Raw genomic sequence first — 20,768 nt, 5'->3', positions numbered from 1 at the left:
TTATGCTCTAATAAATTTGTTAGTCTCTAAGGTGCCACAAGTACTCCTTTTCTTTTTGCGAATACAGACTAACACGGCTGCTACTCTGAAGCTTCTGAACCGTAGCTCAAACGTGCCACCTGGTGGCAGACCTGTGAACAGACTATTTTGCTCTCTCATGGCCATGGCCCCATGAGATGATGGCAGTTTTGAAAAGAAACTTTTAAAGAACCATCTGTGCTTCCCATATCCCACGGAATGTCTCACCCTGTTTCTACACAGAGCCCTGTTCTCCCAACAAGGGCAGAGACTGAGGGAATGACTGGGCTGATCTCATGAGACTTAAAGGCTGTATCCTATTTTACAGCAGCATCTGTGTATTTGGGCAAGAGATGAACAATCACTGAAACAGATCCCTAATTCCTTTCAAGGGTTTCATCAACCAGTGTGGAATATACAAGTCTACCTCTGAGTCTTGGCTGCTGAGACTGTTAATTATGCAGCAAATAGCCCTGGAAATCCAGGAAGAGTGACAAATTAGACAAAGCTTGTTTGCAATTTACAAATAAATACATAAAAAACTGAAACAATTGGAAAAAGCCTTTAAAATAATTATCAATATCATGATGGAAACTCGTGTGGGAGTTAGCTTCCGGCACTGGGACAAAGGACTATCTTAAGACGACACTCTCCTCCTAGAGATCTAGGACCTGGCCATATTGGAAAGTTTAAATCCAAGCTGCTTTTTGAGGTTATCCAAATGTGGGGAGGGGGAGGAAATAAAATCAAAACATGGTGACGGACATCAATACACTTGCGGTTTTTTACAGTTGGAACAGAGACAAAAAAACACCTCTCCCCTCCACACACTTTGCAAAAGATGATGATACAAAAATGTACCAGGAAAGGTCCTGATTCTGCAAGGACTTATGCCTGGGCCAGCAGTGTTAGGAGCTTGGTCACTGTGCATAAAATTAAGCACATGCATAAGTCTTTGCAGGACCAGAGCCAAAAGTAGTTCTGAAGAACTGAAATTTATAAACAGTATTGTCGACCAGACTGTCATGTTTTATAGGGCAAGTTCTGTGTTACTAGCTTGCTCACCACTGACACATCCTGACAGAACACTTGGGCTGCAGAAACGATGGGTGTGACATGATGCTTTTAATGACAACGCACCATTCCATTTGACTTCCCATTTCAACACTGCCCCACCTTGCTTCAGTACAGCATCTCTCACCTACAACGTGGTTTCAGAGTGACATCACATGGGACTCTGGAACTTTTGCAAAAAAAAAAAAGGATGACTTGTCGCACCTTAGAGAATAACAAATGTATTTGAGCATAAGGTTTCGTGAGCTACAGCTCACTTATCCGATGAAGTGAGCTGTAGCTCACGAAAGCTTATGCTCAAATACATTTGTTAGTCTCTAAAGTGCCACAAGTCCTCCTTTTCTTTTTGCGAATACAGACTAACACGGCTGCTACTCTGAAACCTGGAACTTTTGCATGTGCCATGGGAACATTCTGAAGTGGCAAATATCACTTTGTAGTGTGCTTGACATGACGTCACCATGCTTTGTGGTGCTGACATCATACGTTGCTATGACATCATCAGACTGTGTCGACACCGTATGCTGATCTGACGCAGCGAGTTCATGTGTCAGAATGACATCCCCGACGGTGAATGCTTTCCCGCCACTGCCCTGTCAGGATGCCCATGTTGGCACTTCCGTGTCATGAAGTCGTGACACCAGAGTCTGGCTCAACAGAAAGAAAAGGAGGACTTGTGGCACCTTAGAGACTAACAAATGTATTAGAGCATCAGCTTTCGTGAGCTACAGCTCACATCCGATGCATCCGATGAAGTGAGCTGTAGCTCACGAAAGCTTATGCTCTAATAAATTTGTTAGTCTCTAAGGTGCCACAAGTCCTCCTTTTCTTTTTGCGAATACAGACTGACACGGCTGCTACTCTGAAACCTGGCTCAACAGAGGAGCTGAGCCCGCTCTACGCCCCAGCTCCTGAGGGGCGCCCGTGAAGGAAAGAGAACTACAAGTCCCAGAAGGCAGTGCCGTAGTGTCTCACACTGCGCATGCGTGCCTTCCTCGCCTGCGCTCGGCTTGCCCCGTGGCCCCGCCCCGCCTTACCAGCTTCCGCTGCCGCCGCAGCACGTCGCGAGCTTGGGGAGAGGCCGGGTTTCCGATTCCGGCCAGCCTCGCTCTGGTCCCTGCGGCTGGCGGCCGAGCCTTGTGCCGCCGCCATATTGTCTGTGTGAGGCCGGTGGGGTGGGAGGCGAGAGCGGCGGTCGCTTCAGGTACCGGCGGGCGGGGCGGACCCGACCCCTCCTCCCGGGGCCCGGCGGGGCGGGGACCGCCCCGAGGCATGGCGGGGGCAAGGATGGGGCCACGGCGGAGGGGTCCGGCCCCCCCAGCCCTGAGAGGGGAGGGGGCGCCCCCTGCAGAGGAGGGGGCCCCTCCCCGCTGTGTGTGGGGCCCGGCGGCGGCGGGGGGGCTCATCCTCCTTCCCGGCCTCTACGGAGGAGGGGGCCCCGCTAGGGGATCGGGATGGGGGGTGCGGGGGAGCGGGGCCCAGCCCCTTCCCAGCTCTTCCCTGGGCGGGGGGGGCTCCTTAGTTCTGTCCAGGAGGAGGGAGGGTCCCAGGGTCCCACCCCCTCTCGCTTCTCTGGGGGGGGGTGGAAGTGGGGGGGTCTATATTCTCCTGGAGAAGAGGAGCCCCTCCCCATCCCAGCTCTGTTGGCAAGGTGTATGCCCCTGGGAGAGGCGGTGTCCTCCCCACTCCCCTTATCGGGGCGGGGCGGGGCGGGGCGGGGCGTGACTGTTCCCCTGGCCGAGAGGATCTGTCTTGCCCCACCACGGTGAGGGGTGGGAAGAGGAAGGGTCCATCTCTTTCGAATGCTACCAGGGGAGTATGTCCTTTCCCCACGTGAAATAGGATGTTTCTTCTTTTAGCTTCATTGGGAGGGCGCTCTTGCCCCTGAAGCTGTGATTTGTCAGTCTCTTCTCAGCTCTGTGGATGGCAGGGGGTTTATGTCCCGAGGAAAGCTCCACTTATCACTGCTCTTCTCACCCCAGCTGAAAAGTGGTTCAAAATACTTTTATTGGAATAGCAAGTTCTATCACTATTGCTCAAGCATGTGAGTTTTATTTTTATTTTTTAAAGAGGACCGGTTGGGTAAGAATGTTTAGGCCACCTACATTTTCTAGCCAGTCTTTCACTGGGAACAGTGGGAGATTTATACAAAGATTGAGGATGGAATATGCTCCTTATACGTTAGCAAAACTTTTCAGCCTTGATCTTGTGCCAAGGTCCAGTAGTGCAATCCTCTGTGTCCATGTGGAGTCCCATTGGCTGCAGTGGAACTCTGCAATGATGCAGAGGTTTGCCCTATTAGAACCTGATGTAGGTTTGAGAGGCTCAAGAAAGTTACTGTTGTAATCCGCATCTTTTAGTGGGAAGTGGTGGAGGGCACTGCTGGGAGCACACTACTCCTATTCTCTTTTGTTGTGCTCTTTTCACATGTAGTTACCAGATTTGTGCACATAAATATGGTAATTGTACAAATTTGGTTCACAACACTACCTAAATTATTTGCAAAAAGTGGCCCATAAAGTGTCATAATCAGGCTTAAGAGTCAACACCTCATGGAGATGGCTGGGGGGCAGTTCACACCTCTCTTAGAGTTGCTGTTTCAGGCTACTTGCAGACACCTGGAGACAACACATCGGCTTTGCATGTGTTTATACTCAGGCCTGATCTAGACTAAAAAATTGTATCGACCCAGCTACATTGCTCAAGGGTGTGAAAAATCCACACCCCTGAGTGGCATAGTTAAGGTGACCAAACCTTGCTGTACATAGTTCTAGGTGGATGGAAGAACTCTTCTGTCAGCGTAGTTCTCACCGCCTAGGGAGGTGGATTACTTGCACCAACAGGGGAACTCCTCCCTTCACCTTAGGTAGTGTCTACACTGAAGCACCACAGTGGCCCAGCTGCAGCTGTGTTGCTATAGCATTTCAAGTGTAGACAAGCCCTCGGTTCATGTTTAGAAGACTGTCTTTGTAGACATAGGTGCTAGAAATGTACTCTTTTTAAAAAAAAAAATAAAATAAAATAAAACCAAAAAACACTTGAACTATGCAGAGTCAGATATTCATGGGGCCATGTAATACCTGAGGCAGGCAAGATTAGCCTGTGGGTTGGGTGTTTGGCTCTAGTGGTGCAAACCATGGACATCTGTAATAGGTAAGTATCAGACATCTGTCCCATATATATCTCTCCTTCTGTTGAGACACACACATCTGACAGAGAGGCAAACTTCATTTCATAGTTCTCTTGGGGGTAGATGGATCTGTGAGGAGAGGGTGGATTTACATTCCCTGTGGTGATGGAGGGCCTACCTGTTTCTTGGACAGTTAGGTGTCAACCTCTTCTGACATCTGTAGCAGAGAGAGGGATGTATAATATTGCCTAAGGGTGAGGGTGGAGTTCTTCCCAGCTCTGAGGTGGGGGTGTAGGCCTTTGAGGGGTGGGGGTCAGGGGTCTGTTCCTTGCAACTCAGAGGTGGGGAGTTAAGTAGGATATGTTTGGGGTGGATATAGCTTTTAATATTTTCTACATATTAGTAGAAACTACATCCTCCAAAATTTTGTCATGGGGAGGTACAAAGCTCTTGGGGTGCTGATAATATAAACTTCTCGTGGCTGTGTTTTTCTAAGTAGGATGTGGTCTCTGAAGAGGAATCACTTTATTGCAAGTATAATCCCATAATGGAGTGGGTGGAGTGTACTGGGAAGGTATTAATCCTAAAAATGATCTGAGGGAAGTTATAAAGAGAATTCCAAAACAAGGGGGTGAATCTGCGGGGGTGGAATGTGTCCTGGCAGTGGCTGTAGTAAAAAGAGGGGGGAATTTGACATCAGTGGAGAACCAGGTGATCTAGTACAGCCAGGATTAGATGTAGTAAATTGAAGGAAACTAGGTCCTGGATGGAGAAAGGGTGGTATAATTGCTCATGTGGAGGGGAAATATATCGTGGAGAAAACAGGGAAATACATTTTGGCTGGGGTGAAACATAAGGTGGAGGTTATATAATAAAAATGAGGGGAGGAGTAGATCCTGGGGGAACATGGATTGTGGAAAAGGGATTAGAACATCAGCAGTAGGTGTTGTGGTCAAAGTGGGGGAATTAGATTGTAGGATGGAGCTGGGGCAATGGAGATGAAGGCTATAGTAATGAAAGAGAAGGGTAGTCAGGAGGTGTGTTGAGTTGAGAATGAAGATGAGCTCCTGGGCTGGAGTGCAGGAAAAAATTGTAGTAAAGGTACTTTGAGTGTTAAGGATGTGATTAGTTTCTGAGAGAACAAGTGTGTTAACCAAATGATGTGAAAGGAGTAAGAGTAGGTGACAGAGTGGAGGTGTGATTAGTTTCCATGTCTCGTGTTATCTCTAGGGAGGCGTGGGGATCTATTTCTGGGTTATCAAATGTGTCATTCTTTTTATCCAGTGATAGTGGATTGCTTATATTAACGTGTGTCCTTGTGGGGCTCTTGGGGTGGGGTTGAGCTCTTTCTAGTGAGAAGTAACTCCTAGATTTTTAAGTCTAGAAAGGACCATTATGATCACCTAGTCTCATCACAATGATCATCTAGATTTGATTACAAGGAAACTGCCTCTTATGAACTCCCTTGGTGCCAAATGCACCATACATAGTTGCCAAAACCTTAGTCTTCTTCCTTGATGACTTCTACAGTGTAGTTGTGAGTTGTTAGTACAACATTCTTTAGTTTATATTGACAACTAATATTGGGGACACTGGGGACAAATTGAGTTTAATGAAAAAAAAATAAGAGCCACTGTACTGATTATTTTAACTTGCATTCAACAAAAACCTTATTAAAAAAAAAAAAGAGAAGAAATTTTGGCAATCACAAGAGTGCCACAGATTTTAGAGTGATATTAGCCGTCTTGGTCCCAGGATGTGAGAGAAACAAGGTGGGTGGGGTAATATCTTCTATTGGACCAACTTCTTTTGATGAAAGAAACAAGCTTTCGAGCTTACACAGAGTTCTTTAGTCCTGAAAAAGATCACTTGTTAAACTCTTTCAACAACAGAATTTGGTCCAATAAAACATACTACCTCACCCACCACGTTTCTCTCAGATTTTAGGTTCAGTTTGCTGCAGAATATGGGAACCTTGACAAAAGGGAGTTCAACTTCCACTTTAGTGAGACACCTAGGTGTTCAGAACCAGTTGACTTATGAAGTTGGTCATTGCTAACAGCAGTATGATCTCCACTATAGTCTACATTTTTAGGGCATTTGGGTATGTCCGTCTTGACAGAGGCATATACAGTTGTACTGTTTTCAGAATGAATTAACCTGAAGCAGTTGGATTCACTTACAGTTAGTAGGCATGAAGAATGTTGCCAAGATGGAGGACAGATTCTCCTTAGAACAGCAATTGACAGTTGTGTGATTTTTATTTTTGTTTTAATATTTTGTATGCTAAGGATGGACTTCAGCATTCATATCCCTACTGAGTTGTAATGACTGTTGAATACTGCTAGTCTTGTGGATTTAGTTGTCTTCAAAAGTGCTGGTATGAAATGCAGAATTATCATGTGATGCATTCCTTAGTGGATACATTTCAATTGCCCGATCTGTCTGAGAGCTGCCCTGTCTAACAATAATTTTTATACAGGGCAACCTTTCCCTATACTGTATTAGTGACACAATAACTGGCATTTAACAATCTCTGATTTATGCGGACCATGACTGTTTTTCTCCCCTTCTAGTATTAACTTCTCTGAAGTTCAAGTACCAGGTTTGTATGGGTGCAAGTTTTTTAGGGGAAAATATTTTTATGTATTGCATCTCCTGCTTTAGCATCTGGGCGTGACACAGACTTTTCCTGCCTTAGTTTCTTTCCTGATGCTGCCTGAATGTTATTGAAAATGACTTGCAGTCACTTGTCTTGCAGTCCAGTTCTGTCAATTGCTGATAACCACAAATTTTCTGTTGCACAAAGTTTACAAATGTTACCTGCTTGACAGGACCAGACAACCATGAGGATTTCCTGAGGAGAAACATCCAAATAGTGTGATCTTTTTTCCTTTTGGTGGTGGTGGTATTTTCCAACTCTGCCAATACATGGGCTAGTTAAAAACTTTAAAAACAAACCAAAAAAAGTTAAAATAGCTGTGGCATTGCATTGTGGCCAGAGAAAGCACTCACCTTAAATAATCCATGAGGGAAACCAGGTAGGAGATTGCATATCAGTGCTCTCTTAGAGCCTGCTTACTAATTAATGACAAGAAAAGACCACCCTTCAAAGCAACAGTTTCTAGGTAGGGTATGATTTTCCAGAGCTGAAGTGGATGGGAGGCCAATGTTAATCCAGTCTGAGATCAGTTGTAAAGCGAATATAGAACATAAGAACGGCCACGCTGGGTCAGACCAAATGTCCATCTAGCCTTTTTTCCAACAGCGACCAATGCCAGGTGCCCCAGAGGGAATGAACGGAACAGGTAATCATCAAGTGATCCATTCCCTGTCACCCATTCCCAGCCTCTGGCAAACAGAGGCTAGGGACACCATCCCTGCCCATCCTGGCAAATAGCCATTGATGGACCTATCCTCCATGAGTTTATCCAGTTCTTTTTTGAACCCTGTTATAGTCTTGGCCTTCACAACATCCTCTGGCAAAGAGTTCCACAGGCTGACTGTGCATTGTGTGAAGAAGTACTTCCTTTTGTTTGTTTTAAATCTGCTGCCTATTAATTTCATTTGGTGACCCCCTAGTTCTTGTGTTATAAGAAGGAGTAAATAACACTTCTTTATTTACTTTCTCCATGCCAGTCGTGATTTTATAGACCTCTATCATATCTCTCCCAAGTAGTCTCTTTTCCAAGCTGAAAAGTCCCGGTGGTGTTAATCTTCCCTCATGTGGAAGCAGTTCCATACCCCTAATCATTTTTGTTGCCCTTTTCTGAACCTTTTCCGCTTCCAGTATATTCTTTGAGATGGGGCAACCACATCTGCACACACATAGTGGTGCTAAAATCTCCCTTTCTGACTTGAAGGAGCAGTTATTTACTGTTGCAAAGTGGAGAAGTCCAGCAGCTGCAAACTTGATAAAGGGTTATAGTTTGGAGATGGTTGGCCAAAGCCCCAACAGAACAAGATTTATATTTGGCAGAGTGATGAGAGAGAGAGATTGGCTTTGCATTGGGATTCTTGCAAGCGCTGTTGCTTTGGGTAGTGTCTATTACAAATTTGCAAAGGTAATTGCTTTTTTTAAGTGCATTCCATGACTTTCAGCCTTTGGTGCATGACTTGCACCCTTCAATTCTCCTGTATACTATGATATTCTAGTGGCACAGCACCAACTGGTACAATGTGGCATGTGTGGGGAAAAGAAAAGGAGTACTTGTGGCACCTTAGAGACTTAACAAATTTATTTGAGCTTAAGCTTTTGTGAGCTACAGCTCACTTCATCGGATGCTGTAGCTCACGAAAGCTTATGCTCAAATAAATTTGTTAGTCTCTAAGGTGCCACAAGTACTCCTTTTCTTTTTGCGAATACAGACTAATACGGCTGCTACTCTGAAACCTGTGGGGAAAAGGGACACTAATGTGTACCACTGTCTTGTACTAGATGTATTAGTTTGGCAACACTTGTTTACTCTGGTACGTTGTTAAAGCTTTTAAAATTGGATTGAGTTTCTCTTCTGCCAGTCTCTTAGGTAACATGTAGCACTAACACCTGCCATCCTTTGAGGATATCTTGGAACGATAGGATGAAAGCTTCTTCGGCCCAATTCGGAAGTGGGGATGAAAGAGCCTGTGTTTTAATGAGAATACTTGGGGTTGGACTTTTAGTTGTGATATAGATGCCTCAATAGAATTTGATAACCTGAGATAATTCAGTAGACGTAATCTAGAACAAGTCTTAGAGTTTTTGGGTCTATGAAACAAATCCAGATAGTTTTCCTTCCTCTAATGCAGTGATACTCAGATGGAGGCTCAGGAGCCACAAATGGCTCTTTAATGTGTCTCCTATGGCTCTTTGCAGCACATGATATTAAACCACTGCAATTTAATTATTAACCAATCAAGATGCTTTTATGATGTTAACCAGTTGTAGAATACCTGGTCAGTCATTTTGCTGTGAGAATTATATAAATAAAATGGTAAATGAAACAATGAATTCACGCTACTGTGATTCTTCTGGGTAATGTTGATCGCTAATTTGGTTCCTGAACCACTGAGATTTGAGTATCACTGCTCTAATGTAACTGACTTCTGTGATCACACTACAATGCACAGAACTAGCCTTAATAATTAAGGGAGGATCAGAGAGACTTTTTTGGGGGGGGAGCCTCCCAAAGTCAACAGACTACATAAAGCATTTGTTGGGAGTGGAGTGGGAGAGAGTGGAAGTAACCTCCTGGTTACTAGCAGCCTCTTGTTGCAGGACTAGTTCACTGCTGTTGGAGCCAGGTTGCAACACTTACACAAGTTTTGCATGCGATAGTTGCTCAGATAAATTGGGGACCATTGGAGGGATTTTTGTGTATTCCTTTGAAATTTAGCCCTTGTAAAGTTGTCTGCAAACATCAGCAGATTCATTGCTTCAGTGAGCACTCCTGTCCGATAGGTGTGGTACTTTCTCCATTTTACAGATGGCTGAACAAAAGCAGAAAACTTGTTTTGCCTGAGACTACTGAGGAAGCTAGCATTAAGTGTGGGATTACAGCGCAGCTGTTCCTTGTTCTCAGTCCTGTGCTTTGTCCACTAAACTGTGCTGCTCCATTCTAATGGTATGCCTCTCTTATGGCCAGATACAGCTTTGGCCCCTCAGCAGAAGAGCCAACTAAGCTATTAGGGAGTTTGTGGCATCTTTAGTGCCTTCAGTGTCAGTTTAGAGTGTGTGCTAATGCTGGAATTATTCTGGGAGATTTACTGCCAATTTCTGAAGTAATTTCTGCCAATTTCTGAAGTAAACTTTCCTGCCATTTCCAGTTATAAAGGGTTGATCAAATTTTCTTTTAAGTTTAAGTTGCAAACTCTTCCCTTGTTGCCTGAGTTGACAGAGAGGGTCTCAGGCTTTATAAAATCTGACTCCTTATTTCTCCACAGTGGAGTATCACCACCCATTTAAAAGGAAACGGGAAGGATAGCTTTGGCTCAAAATGTAGCTCAGGAGGCAACAATGGTGGGAGAACAAGACTGGGGTAGCCAAACTTTTACTAACTCTCTGAGCTGCGTATGACAATCTTCAGAAGTTTGAGAGCTGGGGCATGCCTGCCAGGGCTCGGGGCTTCATCCCTGCTCCTGCTGAAGCCCTGATCCCCAGCAGGTATGCCCTGTGGGGCTGAAGCCCCTACCCCACCACCCCACTAGCAGGCACAGGTCCAGAGCTCCCCCACAAGTCTGGTAGGTGGAGAATGGGAGGGAGGCATGGGGGGGCTCCACGAGCCACACTTTAACTGTAAAAGAGCTGCATGCAGCTCATGAGCCACGGTTTGGCCACCCCTGGATTAAATTTAAACATTGTGTCTGTTGGTGTTGGGTTTTTTTAATCTCTGAATTGCAACAGAATGCTTTGTTTGGATTTTAAAATTTTATTTATTTTTAAGTGATGTTGTCCCTTTAACGGGCAAATGGATTCCTGGAAAAAAGATACAAAACACCACTCCTGGTAAATCCAGACCAATTTCTATTTCTAGTTGGATTATGAAAAATTCAGATTGCTCGAGTTCCTGTATCCCTGTAGGTATGCAAACCAAGTCCCTGTTGCCAAATTGAATTTGTTTTTAATGTATACCACAGCAGTCACTAATTCTTCTGTGTTAGGGTTAAGAATGGGATTTTTGAGTACTGAGTGAAGAAAGACTACCTTCTTTTTGACCAGATAGGCTTCACTGTAGTCATCTACAGAGTGTCTAGATATTTTATTTAGAGTAACATGCACTTTGTGCTAAGTCCTTTCCAGACACAAGGACAGTCCCTATTCCAGGGAGCCCACAGTTAGCCAGACAAGGAGGCAGAGGTTAGAGGAAAGGGAATGATGGCAGGCAGTTTGTATGCAAGTCAACAAGATCTGCTTTTAGAATGTTTCCAGTAACTACATTGGACGTCTTTAAACATTGGTATTTTCCCCCCAGTGGTGCAGTAGGCTAATAGATGCAGGTTTGGAAAGGATTCTTTTTTTATTCTTGTTCGTTAGGCCACTTTGGGGGAGGAGTGTGATTCATCATAATTTTGCACTTCTCGGATACCTGGTAAAAAGTGATATTTCAGAATGAGCAGCTGTTTTCTTTCTTAGCCACATGAACACTGCTACAATTGCAGCTGTTAACGAGCTTATGTGAGGAAAGTAGGAGTGAGTGGAAAGCCTTTGGACCCATCTGAGCAATCAGCTTTTGCTCTAGCTCTTGGAGAAACCTGTTTGGTATATGCATGGGGAAATTGACTAGCATAGCTATAGCACAGGGGTTCTCAAACTTCATTGCACTGCGACCCCCTTCTGACAACAAGAATTACAACATGACCCCAGGAATGGGGGCCAAAACCTAAGCCTGCCCAAGCCCTGCTGCCCCAGGTGTCGGGGGGGGGGCAAAGACTAAGCCCAAGGGCTTCAGCACCAGGCTGGAGGCCTGTAACCTGAGCCCCACGACCCAGGGCTGAAGCTCTTGGGCTCGGGCTTTGGCCCTGGGTGCCAGCAAGTCTAACACTAGTCTTTGCAACCCCATTAAAATGGGGTCCCAATCTATAGTTTGAGAACTGCTACTATAGCAGGTTCCAGAGTAGTGTTCACACCTGGGAGTTACAGCTGTTGCAGAATTTTTCTGAATTATCCTTCTATAGCCATGCTGGTCAATTTCCCCATGTAGACAAATCCTTAGTGTTGAACAATCTTTAATCTTTCTAAAGCCAGACTTTTTTCCTCCTTCACCCCTCTTTTAGCCCCATTTTGTCTGATCTCCAATATAGATTGACTAGAAACCAAAAACTGTGATTCTCACTTAAACCATGTTTGTGGTAGAAGTGAGCCCTCTCCAAGTCTTTAGAAATTACTGGTTACATCCACCACTTAAGAGGAGGTGCTGAGATTTCTTCAGAGCTGTACTGCATCACTACGGGCCTCAAGTACTATGGTACGTGGGTTTCTTGCTTTGCAGTGCTTAGTGCCCCAGGATGCTTTTTGTTTCTGTGGGCAGGATAACAATTTTGTTTTAGGATCTGGTGAGGATAGTAATGTGAACTGTAGGTTAGAGTAATCCAGCTGCTGGCACTTGTCTCCATGTGTTTGCCTTTCTGATAAGAAGTGCACTGTCTTCAGTATTACATGTGCTTCTGCTGAAGATTAGGATGATCAAATACCTGTTGCAACCAGGAGCAGTGACCATTGTTGCTTTTAGGCCCTGTTCATGCTACAGCTTGTATTGAATCAGTTAACTGGCATGGTTAGCTCTGGCACATGATTGCTTTCCTGTAACCAGCTCAGCACACAACTGTATTTTGCAATGTGGACACAGCGCAGTCTCTCCCCACCCCTTCCACCCAACACATTTATGTGACTAGTTTGGTGATTCCTTCTTTCTCCTAGCTCTGTGTGCAATAAGTTTAATGCTGGACATGGAACAATGCATTCTTCTTGATGCCACATTGCATTACTCTAGCCTCTGAGGTTCACTAGGATAGCTCTCCAAATTTTCCCTCAATGAACAGGTATTGTCGGGCAGTTTGGTATGTGCAGATGCACAAACAATATTGTGAAGGCTAGAAAGTTGCTGTGTGGAAACAAACTTTACTTTATTGCTTGTAACCACTTTGACAATGCCTTTTAATCTGTTACAAAATCACAGGTCAGAAATAGTGTGGACAGGGGTCTCTGTTCTGTCTTGTGCTTTTTCCCATTGTTTTTGTTGTTTGACATATTGAACGTTTTTTGGCTTCATTGCTGTTTGGTTTGAAGGGAATTGCCAACCCCGATTTGAGAGCATAAATGATGGAAGCAGGGAATGGAGATGATAGTGTTCATGCAGAAATAAACAAGTCGCATGCTACATATAGGCTCTGTCCATACTACAAGTGTAACTGTGGTTTTGTAACCAGTTCATTACACTCATTTGACCTAGGTACAGCTCAGCTGTTTGAGTTGTCCATAGTGCAGCTTTTCTTCCTCAAGGCTATGGGCTGAACTGTATTTTGCATGTTCCTGCCTACCACACTTCCTAGCCATGTTGGTATCAGTACATTTTGGCCAGGAATTTAAATCATCTTATTTTGCCTTCTTGAGATTGGGGCTGAAATGTGCATTAAACACCCCCTCCTCCCTCCAACACATTTCTTATTGAAAGGGATGAGAGAATTGACAGTGCTGATCACTTTTGGTTTTACAGGAAATGGAGGAAGATATGCAAGTAACAAGTAATGTTACATTTACTTTAAAACCAAAAATTACCACTAGTGTCATTTCTCTCTGTCTTCCTCATATAGAACTGTGGAGGTAAATACATATTTATCCTTCTAGTCCCGAAGTTCGTGTGGAATTGTTGGGGAAGCTCCAGTGGGTGGTGGTTTTCTGAGGTGCCTTTTCGGAGGAGTTTTCCCACTGTACATCCTGTGTCAGGCTATAACTACATGACTTAAGAAACCATCTACTGTGAAATTTGCCCTGTTGTTGACTAGTATGACTCACTTTTTTTCAACAAAATGATGAAATCGGTCTTCTAGAAGAAGCTAGACCAGATGGAGCACTCTAGAATTCTTATTGATATTTAAATCCTTGTAAGTGTTCAAACTAAAACAGCCAAGTCAGTTTAAACTAGCCTAGAATCAGCTAGTTCTACAGAGTATTACTAGAAGACTCTCCTTTGCTGTTATGCCTACAAAACTTGACAATGACTAGATTGCTGGTGTGTTGAGACCACTGCATATCATGCTGACCGATATTTTCTCATTGTTTCCTTGTCTCTTACCCCACCCCACCCCACATCTGTCTGTCTCCATCCGTCTTGTCTTATACTTGGATTGTAAATTCTTTGGGGGAGACTGTCTTTTTGTTCTGTTTGTACAATGCCGAGCACAGTGGGGTCCAGGTCAGTGACTGGGCTCCTAGGCACTTGGATAATATAAATAATCTCAAATTAGAAAATTAACCAGCTGAAACATTGCAAATTAGTCTTGCATGGTCTCTGTGCATCCAACCAGCTAGATTTCTAACTTTAGCTCTTTAGTTGCTTAACTTGAAAGTCACTGTCTTTCTGCTGGGAGGGAACAGAGTAAGGAAATGAATAGAAATTAAAGTTTTGACTTAAAATGTACGATCCTAATGGATTGCAGTATACTAAGTGCATTTTAGTAAACGTGTGGATTCTTGCAGTGTATAATTACACTTCAGGGGCTTTTCCATCTATCTGCACTCCTAATTTCTAGTTGTGTAAGTCATGCAGAACCACACTCATGGCCTGAGGCCTTAGATGATTGCTGCATGATTTTCTACAGTAATATTCGTTTGTTGCAAAGGCATAATACTCTCCCCTGCTAGAGATTTTCAGTTGGTTCTCTTGGCCCAGTCAGCTGAGCTGCTCTGAAATGCACCAGTAAATGAGTCTTTAGTCTACATTTTATTGGAGACTTCAATCATATCTCTGATTCAGACTGTCATGAGGATGCACACCTTTGTAACCTTGAGGCTGCATTATCACAATGACTTCTACTTGAAGTTACACTTTAAAAAGCACCTGCATGTGTCAGTTACTGCAAAATGCTGCAGCCCATGATATGAGTAGAGCCCAACCAAATTCACGGTCCATTTTGGTCAATTTCACGGTCATAGGATTTTAAAAATCATAAATTTCATGATTTCAGCTATTTAAATATGAAATTTCAGTGTTGTAATTGTAGGGGTCTTGACCCAAAAAGGAGTTGTGTGGGGTCGCAAGGTTATTGTAGAGGGGGTTGCAATATTGCTGTCCTTACTTCTGCACTGCTGCTGGCGGTGGCGCGGCCTTCAGAGCTGGGCAGCTGGAGGGCGGTGACTGCTGGCCAGGATCCCAGCTCTGAAGGCAGAACTGCTGCCAGCAGCAGCACAGAAGTAAGGATGGCATGGTATAGTATTGCCACCCTTACCTTTGCCTTGCTTCCTGCAGAGCTTGGCCCATAATCAGCACCCGCCACTCTCCGGCCTTCCAGCTCTGAAGGCAGCAATGCGGAAGTAAGGGTGGCATGGTATGGTATTGCCACCCTTACTTCTGTGCTGCTGCTGGCGGGGTGCTGCCTTCAGAGCTGGGCACCCAGCCAACAGCCGCTGCTTTCCAGCCATTCATCTCTGAAGGCAGCACAGAAGTAAGGGTTGCAATACCGCAACCCCCCTAAAATAACCTTGCAACCCCCGCTGCAACTCCCTTTTGGGTCAGGACCCCCGGTCTGAGAAATGCTGGTCTTCCCCATTAAATATGTATAGTATAGGGTAAAAGCACACAAAAGACCAGATTTCATGAGGCAGGAGGCCAAATTTCACAGTCCGTGACCTGTTTTTCATATCCATGAATTTAGTAGGGCCCTAGATATGAGCCACTACGAGCACCTAACCAGTGCAGAGAACAGATTCTACTTGCTTGTTATATCTCAAGATGTTGGGTACATTCTACAAAGTCCAAAAGAGTCTCAGATTCTGGTCACCTGAGAAATTACCTCTCCCTTTGTCCTTACATAGGGATTATGAGCCAGTAAATTGCTTCCTGCCATTGGCTTGTCATCTATTAAGGGCAGGGGATGGAATGTGCTTAGTGGAGGGTCTATACCTCTGGGTCTTGTCCCTCTGGTTGTGTGGCACAACCTAAATTTAGCATGCTTCAGGGTGCTGTGCAAGGCTTGTTGGTAAAACCATAGAAATGTAGAGCTAGAAAGGCTCTCGAGTTTATGTAGTTCAGCTTTCTGTGCTGAGGCAAGTATACCTAGGCCATCCTTGACAGGACTTTGTCTAACCTGTTCTTAAAAACCTTCAGTGACAACAGGGCTTCCACAACCTTCCTTTGTAGCCTGTTCTAGTGCATATCTACCCTTACAGTTTAAAAGTTTTTCCTAATATCTAACCTAAATCTCCCTTATTGCAGATTGAGCTGATTACTGCTTGTCCTACCTTCAGTGGTCACGGAGTACAGGTGATCACCCTCTTCTTTGTAACAGCCCTTCACATGTTTGAAGACTCTCATCAGAGCTCCCCTCAGTCTTCTTTTCTCAAGACTAAACATGTCCAGGTTTTTACCCTGTCTTCATAGGTCAGGTTTTCTAAACCTTTCATCATTTTTGTTGCCCTTCTCTGGACTCTTTTTTTCCAATTTATCAACTTTTTTCCTAAAGTGTGGCACCCAGAACTGGACATTTCTCCAGCTGAGGCCTTTCCAGTGCTGAGTAGAGTGGGACAGTTACCTTCGGTATCTAATATATGACATTCCCTATTAATACAGTCCAGAATATTAGCCTTTTTCACAACTGCATCATACTATTGACTCGTATTCAATTTGTGATCCACTACCATCCCCCCGATCCTCTTCAGCAGTATTGCCACTCGCCAGTTATTCCATTTGTTATATATTTGAGTCTTCCTTTCCAAGTGTAGTACTTTGCACTTCTCTATTGAATTTCATCTTGTTGATTTCAGACAAGTTCTCCAATTTGTCAAGGTTGTCTTGAATTCTAATCTTGTCCTGCAAAATGATAGCAGCTCCTCCCCTCTTGGTGTGATCCACATATTTATAAGCATATGTCCATCCATTATCTGAGTCATTCATAAAAATATTGACTAGTACTGACCCTGTGGGCCTCCATTAGATACACCCTCCCAGTTTGACAGCAAACCATTGATAACTACTTTTTGAATGTGGTCTTTCAACCGGTTTTGCACCCAACTTATAGTTAGTTCATGTAGAGCACATTTTCTAGGTGGTTTGAGACTGTCATGTGGGACTGTGTCAAAAGCCTTACTAAAATCAAGATATCACATCATCTGTTCCTTCCATCCACTAGGCCAGAAGTCCCCAATCTAGGGATGTGCCCCCTAGGGGGGCGCTGAGGAACATTCAGGGGATGTGTGGCTGGGACCCAGGCCAGCCCCCGCAGTGGGCAGGGAGGGAGCACCGCTCAGCTCCTGGCCTTGTGCTTAGGGCTCTGTTCCCAGCCCGGTCAAACAAGGAAATTAGTTTGGTTTGGCATGATTTGTTCTTGACAAATCCATGTTGGCTATTCTTTACCACCCTGTTATCCTCTAGGTGTTTACAAATTGATTGTTTAATAATTTGTTCCAGTGTCTTTCCAGGTATCAAAGTTAGGCTGACAGATCTGTAATTTCCCAGATATTCTTTGTTCCCTTTTTTTATAGGTCGCTAATTGACCAGTGGAGCTATTACGTAGACTACAAAATATTAATAGAGGCCTGTGGTTTTTTGTAAGGCGGCAAGGTGTAAGGTGCAGCACATACATGGTTGAATTATTTAGATTGTGCCCACTGTGATCTAGGTGCCTTCCACACGAAGGAAGACACAACCCCTACCCTTGGCTGTACATCTAATAGACACTTGTCCTGGTTTTGTTTGGGGGTGTTTTTTGGGGTCATTCTAATACAGCTGTCTTCTTTTCCAAAACTGCTTTCTAAAGCTAGCAAAGATTTTTTTATTTGGGGCCATTTAAACTGGTGGTTCTCAAACTTTTGTATTGGTGACCACTTTCACACAGCAAGCCTCTGAGTGCGAGAGTTTTGGGGTGGAGGCTGACCACTTGCAACCCCTATGTAATAACCTCCCGGCCCCCTGAGGGGTCACAACACCCAGTTTGAGAACCTCTCATTTAAACAAGTGTGCTGCCTCACCTCTTAAATTGAAGGGGTGAGGATATGTAAGGATACAGGAAATATCTCCCTCTTTAGGAGGGAAGAAATGTAAGATTGCAAACCCCAGGATTCACTTATTATGACTCTCAAGGATGAGTGTCCTATTATGCACACCCGTGGTGCAATATAAATACTAGTCACTTCTATAGAGCCTTCCATCTGAGGAGCTGTAGGTGCTTTGTGGTCTCTAAATGAGCTTCACAACAACCCTCTGAGATAGATATTCTTCTCAATTTATGGATACTAATATGAGGTCATGAGCACTGGTATCTGTTCTAGGAGTCATTATGACTCTAGTCTCTTTAGGTTTGTATACTATGCTCAATACCATAGGATCTATGCGCTTTTCAAAAGTGCATTCAACAATGTGACTAGTATCTCTTCTGCATGACTTTCTCCCTTCCTCTACAAGGAGATATTGTATAGGATTTTTTAATGGATTATATGTACACTTGCTGTGTTTGTATTACGAAAGGCAAGTTTAACGTATGCCTGCATTTGGAGCAAAAGGTGGTGAGGTTTGTGGTGGTTAGGTGGTGCTGAAGTTCATTCCACTATATTGGACCAGCTCCTGAGAGAGCTGTCTTCTGCACAAATGAGCTTTACCCTTACAATGGACAATTCCGTTTTGCCTGAGGATCAGAGTAGTCAACTGTGATCCCCAGCCCAGTTTTAGGTGATATTTTAAGTGCTCCAGGGCCGAGACCATTGCATGAGCATTAACAATAATAGGCGGCCCTTGTGGAGGATAGACATGTTATGTGTTCAGGTCTAGATTTCAGACTAGATGGAAGTTACCCCATAATATTTAAATATTAAAATTTTTCCTTGAATTGAAGTTAGTCTGTTCTAACTGGTTATGACAGAGGCATTTAAGTTTTGCCCTTGCTTTAATGTAAATTAACTGAACACTCAGTGAGAGTCGCACTAAAAACAAGACAATGAGAAACTGGTTGGCAATGCTCCTAATAAGCAAGATGCAGAGCAGTGTCGTTAGACAATCACAGTGGTCACCGGTGCTTCATTTTCATTCTGCATGTGAGACCACAGCTTTGAGAACATAGTTTCGTGTAGGACAATTCAGATTTGAAGTCTTAACTTATGGTCAAGTGATCAAAATTATTTCCTCTGCCTGTAGGAATTTCCCCTAGTTAATGCAGCAGGCCCCAGTGATGAGTCACAAGCTATGAGAATAGTTTCAAAACCAATGCTTGAAACTCTGGATGTCTCACAATGATCAGTCTCATAAGGCCATGTCTACACAGTTTTGTACTGGAATACTTACTCTGAAACCTGTCAGCTAGGTGTGGCTTTTTTACCGATGCAACACTTAGTATGGACACACAATTAATCAATATAAAAGTGTCCTATACAGGTATAGCTTATCCTTTTTCCATATGGGAATAGCTCTACAGGTATAAGCACTTTTATACTGATATAACATGCACACTGACAGGTTTCAGGAGTAGCAGCCCGTGTTAGTCTGTATTCGCAAAAAGAAAAGGAGTACTTGTGGCACCTTAGAGACTAACAAAATTTCCCCACTGTATTTTCCACTGCATGCAATCCGATGAAGTGAGCGTAGCTCACGAAAGCTTATGCTCAAATAAATTTGTTAGTCTCTAAGGTGCTACAAGTACTTCTTTTCAACATGCACACTGGGGATGTCCTGCTTTAACTGTACCAGTAAAGTTAAGCAGTGCAACTTTTGTGTTAGGCAAGCCTTAAGGTACATGCCGAGCACTTAGTATGAGGGGCCAAGAGACTGGCTGTTGTTACTGTCTTGTTTGATCTTAAGTTAATGTGTCAAAGCTGGCTTTTGTGTGTAGAGGGTGTCAGTGTTGGGAGAAGAATATGAACATAGACCCTTCTCTGCCATTTCTCAGAACAAGAGGAAGTTGGAAAAGTTTTACACCACAAAAATATTCAAAGGAGTGTTGGGTTGACTTCAGTAACTTTGTTGCTGTTAGGTTGCATTTGAGATCCTAAACCTGTTTTGAATCTACTAAACTTGAACTTCTATTTCTTGAGAGAGTAAGTAAGCTATATTAAAAAGTCTGGTTATTTCTGTTTGACACAAGCCTTTTCAAAGAGATTTATGGTCAGTATGAACTTTCCTGCTTAGTTATGGAAGAAGGATCCTTGCTCTGAAGCAAATTTCAAGGTTTTTTTACGCAAGTTATGGGAGGTCTTATGGAGGTGACTAACCGTTATCTAAATACATAATGGGAGATAAATTGTTTATCTAGTTACTATCTAATTCCTTAAGTGGCATGGAGAAGCCACAGCAGTGACTCAGGGCCAGTGATTCTTTTCATTCCACCAAATGAATATATGTGGTCATAAAAGCACAGCTTCTGCATGTTAGCCTAGATAAAATTCTTAGATTATGTCTGTTCTCCATGGATGAGATGGGGGTAAATTACAGATGACAAGCACTGGGTGAGCAGTAGAGAAGGATTTGTTTTACTGCAGGATTGTTGGCTGGGACACTAAGCTTCAATATTTTTGTTCATTACCATAGCATCCACGGTCTTCTAGATGCTTTAGAGGTTTAAAAAAAAAAAAGTGACAATCTCTGCCCTGAGGAGTTCTCACTCTAGATAGTATAAAAGTGTGTTGAATGATCAGTGAAATGTGCACACGTCTTGACGTTCTGTGACTTTTTTCTTTGCTTTTGCAGACTTAGGATTTGTTGGATGTGGAAAATCAGTAACAATATGGATCCCTTTGGGCAAGGGTTGTCTGCTCTTGGTTGAGTGATTGTACTCTCAATAACTGCGATAAGGCGAGACGCTATTTACTAAATATATGCTAGGAAAGTCTCTCACCGCTTTGAAATGCCCCATCCACAGAAGACCTCTT

General features: G+C 43.7%; 1 protein-coding gene and 1 long non-coding RNA gene across 2 annotated transcripts in view; one reads left to right on the top strand and one right to left on the bottom strand.

Annotated features, from left to right (window-relative positions):
- Positions 1 to 775: 775 nt before the first annotated feature.
- LOC122456551 lies at positions 776 to 2,043 on the bottom strand. Its single transcript, XR_006275482.1, has 3 exons — positions 1,962 to 2,043; positions 1,476 to 1,739; positions 776 to 1,255 (listed from the first exon to the last, which is right to left on the bottom strand). It is a non-coding gene; the product is annotated as an uncharacterized LOC122456551 (long non-coding RNA).
- A 94-nt stretch (positions 2,044 to 2,137) lies between these two features.
- Positions 2,138 to 20,768, top strand: part of CSNK2A1 (casein kinase 2 alpha 1) — a 32,883-nt gene continuing 14,252 nt past the window's right edge. The window contains 2 exon segments of the mRNA XM_038370116.2: positions 2,138 to 2,296; positions 2,952 to 3,136. The gene's annotated coding sequence lies outside the window, so the exon portion shown is untranslated.

This window comes from Dermochelys coriacea, chromosome 13, assembly GCF_009764565.3.
Source record: "Dermochelys coriacea isolate rDerCor1 chromosome 13, rDerCor1.pri.v4, whole genome shotgun sequence".
NCBI classification, from domain to species: domain Eukaryota; kingdom Metazoa; phylum Chordata; order Testudines; family Dermochelyidae; genus Dermochelys; species Dermochelys coriacea.
Note: the sequence above shows the minus strand (reverse complement) of the source record. Positions and strands in the feature narration are given on the sequence as shown.